The following is a 15,454-nucleotide window of genomic DNA, read 5'->3' as shown; positions in this document are numbered from 1 at the left end:
TTAAACCTTCTGACTCACTTTTCTGTAAAGCAAGACTGGGAAGTGAAAGTCTCTGGGCAGTGTTTAGGGTCTTTAACAACAACTGCGTTGCTGTTGGGGCCCAGGGTTGGAGTAGCTGGGCACGTAGATTCAGTCCATTTTTTCTCTTATCGAGCAGATAGAACACTCCCAGGAGCTAAGGGCTTCTGGGCACAGAATCTGCCAGTGAGGCATCCTGGCTGAGGGTTGATCTAGCACAGGAACAGATGACGGGACGGCAGGCAGTCTCTCCCCTTCTAGGGAATAAGGCAAGGATTCCTTTAACACAATGTGACAACTAATCTCTCTATAGCATCTGACTGAGAGGTTTTAATTACTACTGTGATATACACACGTGATTTCTTTATTCACACAAACAGCCAGGGTGTTTATGTGTTTCTCCATTATTTTGCAGGGTGTGTATCAGCACAGGGTGAGCTGATTCTGAATCCTTCTCCTTCTTTTCTCCTTGTCTCTTTATTTCCCCCTCTCCTCCTGTTTTCTTCTCACCCACCCCCCCCCCCCATTTCTTCTTAATTTGTGAGAATGAGCTTATTGATTTTCTGCTTTGAACATAAGGCCGAGTCCTTCAGCTTTCCTTCCCCTCCCAGATATGGCAGCAAACCCAGTGGTCACAGGGAATGGAGGTGTTTTCACAGCCTGGCAGGCATTCAGATGAAGACCTCTTTGGGAGTGTGTGTATGTGTGTGTGTGTGTGTGTGTGTGTGTGTGTGTGTGCTGGGGTGGAATTGCATTGTGGAGAAAGGCAGGAATTACAAAAATGAATTTGGGGGGAGCATCTAGATAAGACTTTCTTCTAGCTTAGAGTTAAACTGTGACCCAGTTCTGAGCCTGTGTCACCATAATACCAAGTATCTATAGCATTTGCCATGTAAAAACATAAATATCTTGATTTTACAGTAACTGATGTCTAAATAGTTGAAAGAATCAGGACACTAACTGAGATTATTTGTTTATATTCAAATATAAGATGATCTAAATCATCAGTTTGGAAGAGTATTTGAAATCTCCATTTGTAAATCTCCCTGCTTTTACTAGGCAGAACAATGTTGAAAAAGATGCCAAGAAAAGTTTTAGAAAATGGAAATATTGATCAGACATGGTTTGAGGGCCAAGATGTTCCACCGTGAAGCACTTCTCAGTGGTTTAAATATATATATGGACACTTGTTTCATTTAAAGAGAAAGAATATGAATTAAAGAGGAAAACTCTGAAATCATCACTGTTAGGCCCCAGTGGGCAGAGTGAGGATAATAGTCATCCTTTGCCTGCTCTGGTGATTCCAGACCTGTGGGGGGTAATTTTCACCCCAAGGTTCACATCACCCCAAGGTTTAGAAGAGATTTTAGGGTTTTTAACTATTCTCCCTTAAGTTCAGTTCTTACCAAGAACAAGACTACAGCCACTTTGGAGAGACAAACTGATGATACTTAACCTGGTCTGATGGAAAGGAAACTTCATCCTTCCTGTTCTCTACTCCAGGAACCATCAAATTAATGTCATTCACTGTCTCAACATGCTACGTTTGGTGGACTCTAGCAATGTTTCCTAAATTTCTAGCATCTCAGCCCTCAGTTCCCTGCTATGCTGCCCTCATCCTTCTGCAGCAGGCCTTGCTTTGGAGTGGATAATGTAAGGGCCTCTACAGCTCCTGTGTATGACTCAGACCACATCATGCTGACCTAGTCTAGCCTTTGGTCTGACTCTTTGGGCCACCCAGGGTCTTGGCTACCTACTTTAGAGGGTTAAGTGCATCACAAAATTCCCTCCCTCTACCAAGTATCTGACCAAGAACTGGACTATTTGCCTGTTATCCAAACGTACTCTGTACTTTTTCATTTCTAAACCTTTGTCTGCTGTTCCACCCTCCTGGGATGCCCTTCCATCCTCAATGTCATCAAAATTCTACACATTTTAAAAGATTCAGCCTAAATGCCTCCTTTTCCAAGGGCCTTTCCTCTGAGCCCTCATAGCACTTTCCTTGCAACTCTTTGGGGCTCTGATAATACTCTTTGTGGAAAAGGAGGAGGAGCCTTGATTGGAAGACAATGTATTTGCTTCAGCTCTGTGACCAAAAGGTGTGTGGCCTTAACTGTGTTCCTCAATCTCCTTGAGCCTCAGTTTCCTCATGTGTCAACATGATGGGTTGAATTATACGGCCTCTAAGGAGCCTTCTGTTTAAAGCCCAGTAATTATAATTATATAATTATGTACTATAATTATATAATTATAACCCTATGATTATAATTCAGAGTCTACATGTTAACTCCCCTATAACCCGCTAACTTCTTTAGGGCAAGATTGATACCTTATTCACTTAAACTTTCTTTTTCTTTTTGGTGCAAGAGTATCTTACACACAGTACATACCCAATAAATCCTTGTTAAATGAAAGAGTGGAGGACAAAAAGCTTGCTGCAATTTGATCTCACATCTTATTTTGTTTTTAGATTGATATGGAAAAGAGCTGATGTGTACTGTTTATTTAATAACTGTTTCCTACCTCCTGTTGTTCATATACAGCACTTGCTTTGGCTAAAAAGTTATGTACTGGAGATCAAATTTTGATGAAAGGAAGGTGGCTCTCCTATCCTCTGACTGTCTTTTTCTGTGTGCATATGAAATTTTGTCTTTCTAAATAAATTGCATGAGATACGTATTAGTTTATCCGAGGGGATATTCTTCACCCTCTGCCTTCTGTCACAAAAGAGGCCTGCTTTTGATTTTTGAAGAGATGCCCGGTGCTTCTATATAACCCCATGGCTACTGGAGCTCTCTGAATTGGTTGGCTGCATAAAGTGGGAGATCACCCATGTGATGTGATTTCGGACGTACTAGTGGGGCTACCATCTGCTTACCCATTGGTTGTCATGAAGGAATTACTCCTTTGGTTCAAGAAGGCTTTGCATCTTCAAGAGTAGCCTGGTAAAATGGTATACCTCAGACTATCACTGAAAATCCTTTAGGCCATCATCCTTTACCTCAAGCGCATTCTAGAAAACCCAAGTTCCATGAGTGGCTAATAGGTGTTACATAAAAATGGAATGTCTGTGATGAAAAAATTGGGGCAGCTACAACACTTAAAATTAAACAGGCTTTCGGGCTTCCCTGGTGGCACAGTGGTTAAGAATCTGCCTGCCAACGCAGGGGACATGGGTTCGCGCCCTGTTCCGGGAAGATCCCACATGCCGTGGAGCAACTAAGCCCATGTGCCACAACTACTGGGCCTGTGCTCTAGAGCCCATGAGCCACAACTACTGAAGCTGGCATGCCTAGAGCCCATGCTCTGCAACAAGTGAAGCCACCATGATGAGAAGCCCGCGCACCGCAACAAAGAGTGGCCCCCGTTCACCGCAACTAGAGAAAGCCCACGTGCAGCAACGAAGACCCAACACAGCCAAAAATAAATAAATAAAATAAATAAATTTATTTAAAAAAAAAATTAAACCGGCTTTCCTGGTTACAGGACTTCTCAGAACTTTGAATACGCCAATGTGCAAGGGGAATGCAGTAGTCACAGCTCCCAAATTTATATGACAGAACCAGAACCCTCTCCAGTACTTATTTTATTTTATTATTTATTTTTTAGATTAAGTGTCCCAAGAGTCTAGATTTTCACCAAATATACTCTGAGGAAAGCTGCCTTAGGGGCCATGAGAGCTAGCCCCATGCCAACTTCAGAGAGGCAAGCAGGGCTGAAGTGAATAAAAAGATGCATCAAAGACACACTGCAGCCTCCAGCAGCTCAGCCAAACTCAGCATGGCAGGTGAAGGCCCAGAACAGGTGGTGGATGATCCCAGTTCTGCCCGAGCCTCAGGTGTCATCTTTCCTTTCGCAAAGTGGCACCTGATTCAGCTTTGATTGGCTGTCCTCACACTTCCACTGGGTGACCTTGAGGGTTCAGAGAAAGCTGTGCTTTTTCATCAATGTACTTGCTCAATGCTGGGCCCTGCACTTGGCAGAGCAGAGGGAAGCTATGAGAATCCTGACCCAGGACTTCAGAAGGCTCTGCCCATCAGATGCCAAAATTACTGCTTAGCTCACTAAGTCAAAAATTGAGTCTGTTCTGCTCGGGGAAGTGGTCTCAATGGGAGGGGTGGAGTGATTGGAAATCAGTAAAGCTTATTTCTTGATAATGCTGAGTTAAAAATAGATGATGAGGGGCTTCCCTGGTGGCGCAGTGGTTGGGAGTCTGCCTGTCAATGCAGGGGACGCGGGTTCGAGCCCTGGTCTGGGAGGATCCCACATGTCGTGGAGCAACTAAGCCCGTGAGCCACAACTGCTGAGCCTGCACGTCTGGAGCCTGTGCTCCGCAACAAGAGAGGCCGCGACAGTGAGAGGCCCGCGATGAAGAGTGGCCCCCACTTGCCGCAACTAGAGAAAGCCCTCGCACAGAAACGAAGACCCAACACAGCCAAAAAAAAAAAAAAAAAAAAAAAAAAAAAAAAAAAAAAAAAAAGTCACTGTACCTTTAAAAAAAAAAAATAGATGATGATCATTTCCCCTTGACTTTTTCAAAAGCTTCTTGGCTGTCTGTATACAAAGTTCCTAAGACAAACAGGTTGACCACAGACTTTGAAAGAAAAGACTAACCATTCTATAGCTAAATCAAAACCTCTTACATGAGCGAGTGGGCTGCTGTGTGGGAACTGAAGGAAGCCCCTGGGATGGACATGGGAGGAAGAAAGGACGGTGAAGAGCAGCAAGGATGCCAGTTCCAGGTGAGAAGCCCTGGTCCACCCTGAGAAGCCCCAGACTGGGGCCTACTGCTCTTGTTACGTAAGAAGGAAAAAGCACAGTGAGAGGAGAGGCTGCAGATTCTGTAAAGCCCTCCTAGAGCGGGCACTGTGTCCAGGCTGTCCTGCTTCCTTCGGCTGCTGCAATCTAGGGCACTCTCCCATCACAGCCCCACCCCATCCTGTCCCACTCAACCCCCCACTCCTCTACCAGCTCTCTGTCCTCATCGGTCTGTCCCTCACCTGGTGCCCCTGCCTCAACTTTGCGCTCTGCCTGGAATGTCCCAGGCTGCAGTCCTCACCTTCTTGGTGGGCTTTGACCTCCTCAAAGGCAGGTGACACACTTTCCGGTGGTCTTTGCAGCCCTAGTCAGCAGCGCACAGCAGGCTCAGAGGATACGGCCAACCTCCGGCTCCCCCATTTCTTTTAAATTCATTTCTCTTGTTCCTCTCGCTACTCATTCAGCATCAGGACGCCTCTTGCATTGCTGCACTGCTTTTTTCCTTACACACTGTGATCTCACTCCTCCCTATTAGACTGCAAGAATCCAAGGAGCACCCTTATTCCCTAGTGAGGTGTCTTGCCCATCCTGTGTGGTCAAACCCAGCAGATGGGAGCAACTAACCACACTCAACCGAGAGCGAAGGGCCAGGTCCGGCTCAGCCGCTGGGGGGCGCCGCATGGAGCGTGGTTCCTCCAGGCTTAGCAGGGATGTCAGAACATGTGGACCAGGGAGCTGAGGATGAAGCTGATTTCCTACTTTCTCTACCCCTAGCCCCTACGTCCTCGCTTCAGAGGCTGGAGGACCCAGAAAGAGGGGACAAGGTGACCGCCCAGTGGTTAGGGGAGCGGCAGGACAGTGGTCCAGGAAGCAGAGCAGGCTGAAGATGCAGCAGCTCTTCCTCATCTGCCCTGGCGGCAGCCCAGCGGGGGGCTAATGAGAGCTGAGGTGTGAGGCTGGAGCTTCAGCGGCGATTACAGCTGCTCAAAGCACTGACAGCACAGGTAGTGCCACCGGCGGCGCCGCTACCTGTGCCGCCCCGCTCCTCACCCTCCTAATGAGGTTATTACTGCGCCAGCGGCTGCAGGGGCCTCCAGGCCCTCCCCACCCCTCCGTCTTCCCACTTGTGGGTGCCGGCAGCCCTCAGTTCTCTAAGAGGAGGATGGTCTTAAGGGTGTCCCTATACCTACAGGGGGAAGTGTCCCATTAGCGCAGCTGGCTTTTCTGCTCACGGCTTCTTCCAGAAGGAGGAGAAGGGAGCAGAGGATTGCTGCGGTGTCCCCAGCATTAGCGACCTCTGCCTTCCCCGGGCTTAAGCCTGGGTCCCCCTCTGCGGAACCATGGCAGTGACACCTGTCTAACGCCTGCTCGTTTTCAACACTCAGCTCAGGAGTTCCCTCTTTGGGGGGGTGCCTCCCTGGGCTTCCCTTGACTCTCGCCTCTGACCAAGAACCCTGTCACGGCCCTTGCCTGTCTCTCTCGCACGCCTCTTGCCCTGGGTTGTAACCCTCACTCCCTTTTTGTTTCTCAGCCACATTGTCGGCTCCCATCACGGTGCCTGGCAGAGCTGGGTTCTGTAAAAGTTGTTGAATAACCAAACAAAGGAACCAATCATTGGAATTCACCACCTAGCTCAGCTCTGGGTAGCAGGAGCTGGAGAGGCCAAGGAGCCTGTCCCCACCCCTCTCCCAGGGGAATAGCAGTGCTCAGCATGCTTCCTGGTACACGGTGGGGGCTCCATAAATATCAGGGCTCTTCCCTCTACTCCCTCCTCCATCCAGGCAGCAGCACTAATCATCTTGTTAGGAAATCAGAATGGCTTCAGGACACATCTGCTGCTGAGGAGGAATGTATTCTAAAACAGACTTGCAAGACTTTTTAAAAAAGTGTATTCCTTCTTGAATCATATTTGTCCCACAAACGGGACAAAGACCTTTGCACTTTTCCCAACACCAGGCCTGCCCCCCCCCTCCAAGCGCTTCTTTTTCTCCCTCCTGTGCTCCAGCCAATTCCTGGAGGTACAGACCAACCTCCTAACGCGGGCATCTTCCCCCTGCCCGTGTCCAATGCTCCAAAACCACCCCTTCTTTCTTCCTCCCCGCCTCCCGCTCCAGCTCATATATTCTCTCTTTTCCTTAACAAGAATAACTCTGATTGAATTTATCTCCCAATAAGAGAAAGGAAGAGGGGCACAATGATTTCAGTCCAGGAGGGGAGGGAGGTTTCTGGGTGTTGGCGGGCAAGGATGCTTCCTGATGCCCCATATGAAACCTGAAACTTCCTCCTTTCCTCTGTACCCAACCCCCGGCTGTGATCAGGAGGTAAACGACGAGAGAGAAATGAGATGCTAAAGCCCACAGCCTCTAGCCCGCCGCGGTCTTGGAACAAAGATGTGGTCGGCTGGCAGGAAGCAGCGTGCGCAGTCCACAGGCGCGCCCACCTGCCCACAGCCTCCCGTCCTCGAAACGCCCGCCGTGCTCCACCTCTCAGAACAGCTGGCCCGCGTGTCACAGCCAATTAGGCTTTGGAGGGAGTGAGAGGGAAAAAAGTGACACCGCATACTGACCCCTGCTGTCACGGGGCAGATGTGGAGGCTAGCACGCGTCCCCCGCTCCGCCACGCCGCTAATTAATCACCTCGGCCACCGAGTCGTGACAGCGCTTTGCGCGGAGCGAGGCGCACGTGGAGGCAGGGCCCGGGCACCTGCGGAGCGAGCTGCCGAGTTGGGGGGGAGCTCTGGGCGCCCAGCCGCCCCCTCTCTCAGCTGGCCTGGCAGGCCTGCTGCTGGCAAGTTTTCACGGAAGCTGCTGGGGTTAAAAGGAAGGGTGGAAAACAGGGAGGAAACTTTTGAAAAGCCGTAAGTAATTACACAGAGTGCAGGCTGGTGGAGGGAGGGAGCTGGGCATGGAGATGGGAATGGGGCCGGAGCCAACCAGAGGACAGACCATCTTTTTAGGGCCGGTGTTTGGGAAGAGTTTGTGGGATGCTCACGGGTTTGCCTGGGAAAGAGCCTGGGACCAGGAGGCCCTACAGTTTTACCTTCTTCCTCCTTCTACCAGTTTCTTTGTGCACGCTCTTTAGGTCCTGTCCTTCCTCCGTCAGACATTTAGGGAGCGGATCAGGTCCTGCACCAAATACAGAGGAGCCTTGACTCCTGCACATCTGGTAAAACTTGACTTAGATTTTACTGCCTCTAGGATATGGCCCCAACCCCTCAAGTCCACTGTGGGTAGCCTTCTGATGAGAGCCCTGCACCCTGCATTTTCCCAATCACAGCACTCAAGTAACAGAACTGTGACTGTCTATTTAATGAGCCCAGGGACCCCACCTGGGGGGGTGTGTGCTACTCACCTTTGCCACTCCAGTCCCTAGCACAGTCTCTGGTGCCAGCTTTGCATTTACCCATATTTGTTGAATAATTCCTGAATAAGGCATGCACGTACCTTCAAGGAACTTAAGGTCTGCTGGGGAGGTAGGCACATACCAGGTCACTGCACTGCAGCCTGGCCAAGTCTGTGGTGTTATGTACTAGGGCACAGGGTGAGGGGTGAGGGCAGAGAAGAGGAACGCCAGCCCCAGTGCCAGCCGCAAAGCAAGTGAGTGACTTTGTTTGATTGACAACTGCTTTTGTGAAATCTTGGGTCAAGTCTGCTCCATTTCTATGAAAGCTCAAAATAATGGCCAAAGCAGTCAGATCAATCACTGTATAGCTTATTCTTAGGCAAAAACTCCCCTTCTGTGAGATAAAGCTTGTCCTAGGCACTCATAAACTTGAAACAGGCCAGGCTGCTTCAGGTGACATGAAACACCGCATGGGAACATGCTATGTGCATCCATTTGGATATAGATCATTAAAGGTTCATTTGTTCTAATATTAAGACTCATGACCCATTTATGCCTATCAAATCAAGCCCCGAATCTTTACTCCTTAGCGTGTGTGGAAAGGAAGCTTTTTGGCATCCAGCCTCAATGACAATTTCAATGTCCTCTCTTGCCCTCTCTCCCCAAACACAGCACTGCAACTTTGCAAGCATTTTCTCCTCCGAGGAAGCTCTCTGCCCTTGGTCCACCCCTGTGGTAAATATCAGCTCCCCTTCAAGATTCCCCTGAAACCGTCTCTCCTCAGACTTCCTTTCTAGAAGACAGCCTAACATGAGAGCTGGAAAAGTCAGTCACAGAAGTCATTCAGTGGGGTCAGGTTCCTTCTGTTATAGAAGAGCAGCTGAGAGCAAATTGGAGGATTCCAACAAAATTCTCTTCCATTGTTTGATCGGTTGAGTGGATAAAAGAATCTACAAGCAAACAAGTGAGGGAACTTTCAACCTCTCCCTCAACAGCCGTGGAAATAACAGTTGATTTTATTCATTCATTTATTCTCTCATAAAGACATTGATTTATCTATGGCTCTGAACAAATTTAAAAATTCTTAGAAAAGAGCATTTTCACAAGAAGTGTCTTAACGAAATGTTTAGCTCGTGGGATACCCCCAAAGTATCTCTGTGTTTCTAGAGAAAAGTCTAAGAAAAATAGACAAAAACGGCTAAAAAACAAGTGGTTTAAAAGTTTTAATAAATGATACTTTAAAATGTCAAAAACTGAAATTTGTAGCTTAAAATATGTGGGAAAAAAGTGTTTAAATTAAGAAGAGAGAGCCATGCACAGGAGTGGTTGCTGCAGCCTGTAGATTGCCTGAACGCCCTCTGACCCCGACCTGGCCTTCGTTGCTCGCAAGCCTTAGAGAGCTAGCATTTGGGGAACAATAGGATAGCTCTGGACCACATTCCAGGGCATTAAACCTTGCCACCTCTCTGTATTGTACCTTTGGTCGTGAACCTCAAATGGCAATGGTTGTATTGGAAGGAATATATACTTGAAAGTCAGGCTGGCACTGAGTTCAAGTGTGCCCTCGTAGCTTGTATGCCTTGAACCTCCTTCTTTTATTCGGCGGATACTTGTCTAACACACGATCACTCTTGTACTCACACCATATTCTTACATTTATATCCTGAGTAAGAAAATAGGGAGTCAGATACTCCACTAGTACTAGGGATACGAGTGGGATGTCCCAGACGTGCTGCCTGCCACAGAGCTCTCAGTTTGGTGACAAGTGCCATTTAATTCCTCCAGGGGTTGGTGCTGGTGTCTTCTTTGTAAAATGGGAATGATAGTGCTTATCTCAAAGCCATGCCATCCCTTGTCTGGACAGTTTGCTTAGAGCAACAACCAAACTTGTGTGCATTTTGCTTTGACTTCTGATACTTGTTTTTGACATATGTCATGCCATAAATTCCACTTTTTGACATTTATAACAATGTTGTGGTAAGCAATAAATAGACCAGTATTTGCTCTTTCAAAAATTAATCTACCTGGAAAGAAGGAGCTAATCAGTTAAAATTTTTCTTCTTCCTGTTTCAAATGTTTGTGTCTTTGTTTTTGCTTCTCCTTGTACTTAATGCCCCGCAGTAAGTACTACTGGAGATGCAGGCAAACGTTTTCTTATTTTCCTATTTTCTTTCTATTTTCTGTTTTCTTACTTGGGGTATATATGGAAGTATGTGTTATAAGTGGTGAGTGAACGTGTGAGTATGTGTGTGTATGGGACGGTATATAAAATGTGAGTGTAACAACGAGTTAGTGAGTGTGCGTTTGCACATGTGTACGTATATGCATGTGTGTAGGTGAGCGTGTGTGCATGTGTGAGGGTATATGTATGGGTGTATGTTTATGTGAGAGTGTATGTGTGAGTATATATGTATGCGTGTGTGAGAGTGTGTGTGTCTATTAGTGTATATGTGTAAGTATGTATGTAAAGTGAGTGTGTGAGTGGATGTGAGAGTGAGTATGCATTAGTATGCACACATGTGTGTGCACACATATGTGACTGAGTGTCTGTGCATGTAAGCGTGTGAGTATGTGTGTCTGTGAGTGAGATTGTGGGTATGTGTGAGGCTGTGTGTTTATGTGTGTGTCTGTGTAGACACCGTGATGACTCCCTAACTGGACAGATTCTGAAGACCAGTCGCCTGCTCATAAGAGGAGAAGGACAGAGAGTCTCAGTATAAAGTTAAAAGGCAGTCGGGCAACATGTTCCTCGGTACATCTCCAAGGGGCTTTTCTCGGACAGATTTTTTCTCTACTTTATCAGCCTTTCAATATGAAATCAAAGTAAATAAGATGTTTTTAAAATGGCTGGGGAGTTGGTCTGAAAAAAGAATGGAAAAATATCCCCCCCAAAACCAGAAACCAGCAGGGATCAAAAACAAAAACAAAACCAGAAACAAACAAGCCAACAAAAAAAACAGCTGACAGTATGAACCTTGCTGGTGAAATGTAAGCTGAGCAAAAGTGACGAACTTCAGCCGCTTTGGGAAGGCAGCGTGCAGCCCCGGCTCTGCTCAGCGATGGGCAAGGGATGCCTGCTTCAGGACTGCCCTCCCTAGCCTTTCAGTGCCTTCCTGAAAGCTGGGCCAAGGTTTCCAGTGTAAAAGGCGAAGTCTCCATCTCGTGGTCAAACACAAAGCTGCAGCTCCTCAGGAGCAATTCCCAAACGCACGCACTTACCGGCTAAGAGCACAGGGCTGGATCTGCAGCCAAATCTGTGAGGCTGGCGAAGTTGTCTGCATCATAAGGCCTGGCTTTCTGCAGCCCCTGCCTTTCCCCCTGCGACATAATAGAAAATATATATATTGGTCTCTGGCCCTGGTTCCCAGCACAGCGCTCCTAAAACCCTTGAAGCTTCCTAACTTGCTAAGAACACTAGGAGCATCTTTTGTTCAAATATTTGGTCTTTGACCCTGTTCCCTGACACAGAGCTCCTAAATTCCTTGGAATTTCCTGGGTGGTAGGAGTGTCTTTTGCTCTAATGAGGCAACCCTGGGTGGGCTCCTGGGTGGGCTTCAGGATGAGGGCTGGTCACCGGAAAGAACAAGCCATTATTAGAAATTTGGAACTTTCAGCTTCATCCCCCATTCTCTGGAGAAAGAAAGGGGGCTGAAGCTTGAGATAACGCTCTATCATGCCTATGAGATGAAACCTCCATAAAAATCTCTGAAATAAGGGGTTGGCAGAGCTTCCGGGTTGGTGAATACATCCATGTACTGGCAGGGTGATGCACCCCAACTCCACAAGGCAGAAGCCCCTGTGCTGGGGAGCCTTCCAGACCTTGCCCTATGTACCTCTTCATCTGGCTGTTCATCTGCGTCCTGAATGATATCCTTTATTATATAATAAATTGGTAAGTGTGTTTCCCCGAGTTCTGTGAGCTGCTCTAGGAAGTGATAGAACCCAAAGTGGGGGTAGGGGTCATGGGAACATCCAACTTGCAACCAAGTTGAACAGAACTTGTGGGTAACCTCTACTTGCCATTGGCACCTGAAGTGGGGGGCAGTCTTGTGGGACTGAGCCCCTAACCTGTGGCGTCTGCTCTAACTCCAGAATTCAATTATCGTACAATCAGCTGGTGTAGCAGAGAATTGCCTGGTGTGGGAAACAAGCCCACACACCTGGTGTCAGAGGTGCTGTGAGTGCGGTGCAGTGAGAGAGATTAAAGGAGAGACACAGGGAGATGCAAACTCCCTCCTCCTCGCTTCAAAGGCTGCCGCTCTCCTGCCTTCCAACCACCAAAGCTGGCTAAATACCTGCCATCATTTGATCTCTTTTCCCCCATATATTTTCCCTTTCTGAGGCAATGTTACCACTTTACAAAAGAGAAAAAGAAGGCCAAGATCAGAAGTGGTCAGGTAGGTGATTTCTGCACTTTTGTTACCAAAAGGGTGGGAGGTGAGTTTTGCCTAAAAGAATGGCAGAGAGTGTGAGCAGTCAGTGTTAGGAGAGGAAGTTCACACAATCTGCCTGTCTGCCAATAGGGACACCACTTCAGATTGGATCCTTGGCTGAAGGTGGGCCAAGGTCTGTGCATCAGCCTATAGAAGGAAACTTGACCCACCAGGCAGGTCGTGCCCAGCAGGGACCTCTAGTCTGCTGGTAATCCACTGACATTTTTGCAGCTGCCTCTTTGGGTCTAAAGGAAATTACTGGCAACTTCCCAGGCCGACCTGAGGCTCTATGATCTTGTATATCCCAGTAACACAAGGAGGGTTCTAGCCTTTTATCACAGACGCAAACTATGGGAATGTATACTAGAGGGCAGGGTACTCTCTGTGGAATAGAATACTGACACCACTTCAAATGCCCTTATGGAAAAACAATAATGACTAACTTGTTGAAGTTTTTTGTAAAATTTTTTTATTCATTTGTTTTTTATTGAAGTATAGTTGATTTACAATGTTATGTTAGTTTCAGGTGTACAGCAAAGTGATTCAGTTTTATATATATGCATATTTAGATTCTTTTCCCTTATAGGTTATTACAAAATATTGAGTAGAGTTCCCTGTGCTATACAGTATGTCCTTGTCAGTTATCTATTTTATATATAGTAATGTGTTTATGTTAATCCCAAACTTCTAATTTATCCCCCCTCTTTTGGTACCTGGCAGCTACTTAATAAATATTAGCCCCTGTGATTACCCATGAAGTCACTTTTAATGGTATCAGTGCAATCTTCCTAACAACCCTGTGATTAGAAAATAATGTTATCTCTAACAGATGAGAAAATTAAAACTTTGAAAGGCTAGCCGCCTGGTGAGACTCTGGTTGAACTGGAACTCCAACCTCAGTTTGACTCCCCGAATCAGGCTACAAGGTCAAGCTACTTTTAAGGAAAATGTAAAGACATGGAAAGATGTTCATAATATGTCATGTGAAAAGGAAAGGCGTACAACATAATGGTACAGCCTAGCCACATTCTGTGAAAAAAGAAAGTGTGTGTGCGTGTCATAGACAGAGGAAGGTAAATTATGAGAGTGGAGTAAAGGGTTTAAGCATAAGAGGGTTGGAGCCTTTTTTCTGGGTTCAAATTCTGTTTCAGCTGTCTCCTAGCCTTGTTCAGAAAGTACAGACTAGAGTTACCTCTCTATACTTCAGTGACAGTCCTACCAGACAGGGTTGTCCTAAGGATTAAATCAGGTGGGAAAGGTGAGCACGTGACATAGGGTGTGGCCCTTAGTACCCGCTCCATACATGTTGGCTCTTATTCTAGATAGAAACAAAAACTTTACAATGATGATCTCAAGGTAGTGTGACTATGGGGGACTTCTCTTCCTTGGTTTTATATACAGTGGAATATTACTCAGCCATAAAAAGAAACGAAATTGAATTATTTGTACTGAGGTGGATGGACCTAGAGTCTGTCATACAGAGTGAAGTAAGTCAGAAACAAATACCGTATGCTAACACATATATATGGAATCTAAAAAAAAAAAAAAAATGGTCATGAAGAACCTAGGGGCAGGACAGGAATAAAGACCCAGGCCTACTAGAAAACGGACTTGAGGACACGGGGAGGGGGAAGGGTAAGCTGGGACGAAGTGAGAGAGTGGCATGGACATATATACACTACCAAATGTAAAACACATAGCTAGTGGGAAGCAGCCGCATAGCACAGGGAGATCAGCTCGGTGCTTTGTGACCACCTAGAGGGGTGGGATAGGGAGGGTGGGAGGGAGGGAGACGCAAGAGGGAAGAGATGTGGGGATATATGTATGTGTATAACTGATTCACTTTGTTATAAAGCAGAAACTAACACACCATTGTAAAGCAATTATACTCCAATAAAGATGTTTAAAAAAATGATCCTTTAGTTTATAATGTGTAATAAAGGAGGGAAAGCATTTTAAAAGAATGGGGGTAGAGCAGGAGGGTCGGGGTGGGGGGGGGGACTGTGGGTCAGGAGCTGGATGGAGACCAGGTGGAGGCTGGTGCTGGGAAGGGAAGAAGCTGTGTGCGTGCATCCTCCGGGTTTCAACGCAGCCAGGTGGAACTGAGCTTCTAGTTCGGATATGGCTTGTGCTTATGATGGGGCAGTAGAGATGGCCGGCTGTCCTCAGATCTGCTCTTCTCTTCCTACATGGTAACAACTCCACCCACTAGCTGTCTTCATGGCCACACAGAACGTAGACTACCCCTTGCACTTTTTCTTGCCGGCAGGTGTGACTTGGTGACTAATTCCAGCCCATGGGACGCACATGCTGTGTGTCACTTTGGGGAAGTGTCTTAAAGGTAGAGGACGCTGGCGCTTCACTCAGCCTCCTTCCTGAGGCTGAAGCAACACTTGGGGTTGCAGCTGGAGTAGCCACTTCGGACCATGACGAGGACCCCCACGTGGCTAACAGAGAGGCAACAGGAAGGCGCCCCTTCTCTGATAACACGGAGCCTCTATACGAGCCGCACTGCTGACTTTAGGACTTCGGTGGCGTGAGAGAGAAATAAATTTGTGTCTCATTTTAGCCACTGTTATTTGGGATTTTCTGTCATTCATGGCTCATTGGTTTGCAGTTGGGGGCTACCTCAGGGGACACGTGGCGACATCAGGAGACGTTTTTAGTTGTAAGAACTGGAGAGCTGCTCCTGGCATCTTGTTGGGAGAGACCAGGAAAGCTGCTAACCAATGCACGGGACAGCCCTCCACAACAGAGAGGTATCCAGCCACCCATGTCAGCAGTGCTGAGGTTGAGAGACCCTGCTGAGCTCAATCGTAACTGATAGAAGGAGCTTCCTAAGAGCATATCCATGTTGGCTTTGTAACGAGACTTGACCACCCCCCGGAGCATGGCCACGAGGT

Source organism: Balaenoptera acutorostrata, chromosome 1, assembly GCF_949987535.1.
Source record: "Balaenoptera acutorostrata chromosome 1, mBalAcu1.1, whole genome shotgun sequence".
In the NCBI taxonomy this organism is placed as follows: Eukaryota; Metazoa; Chordata; class Mammalia; order Artiodactyla; family Balaenopteridae; genus Balaenoptera; species Balaenoptera acutorostrata.
The sequence above is the reverse complement of the archived record's forward strand: the minus strand, read 5'-3'. Positions refer to the sequence as shown.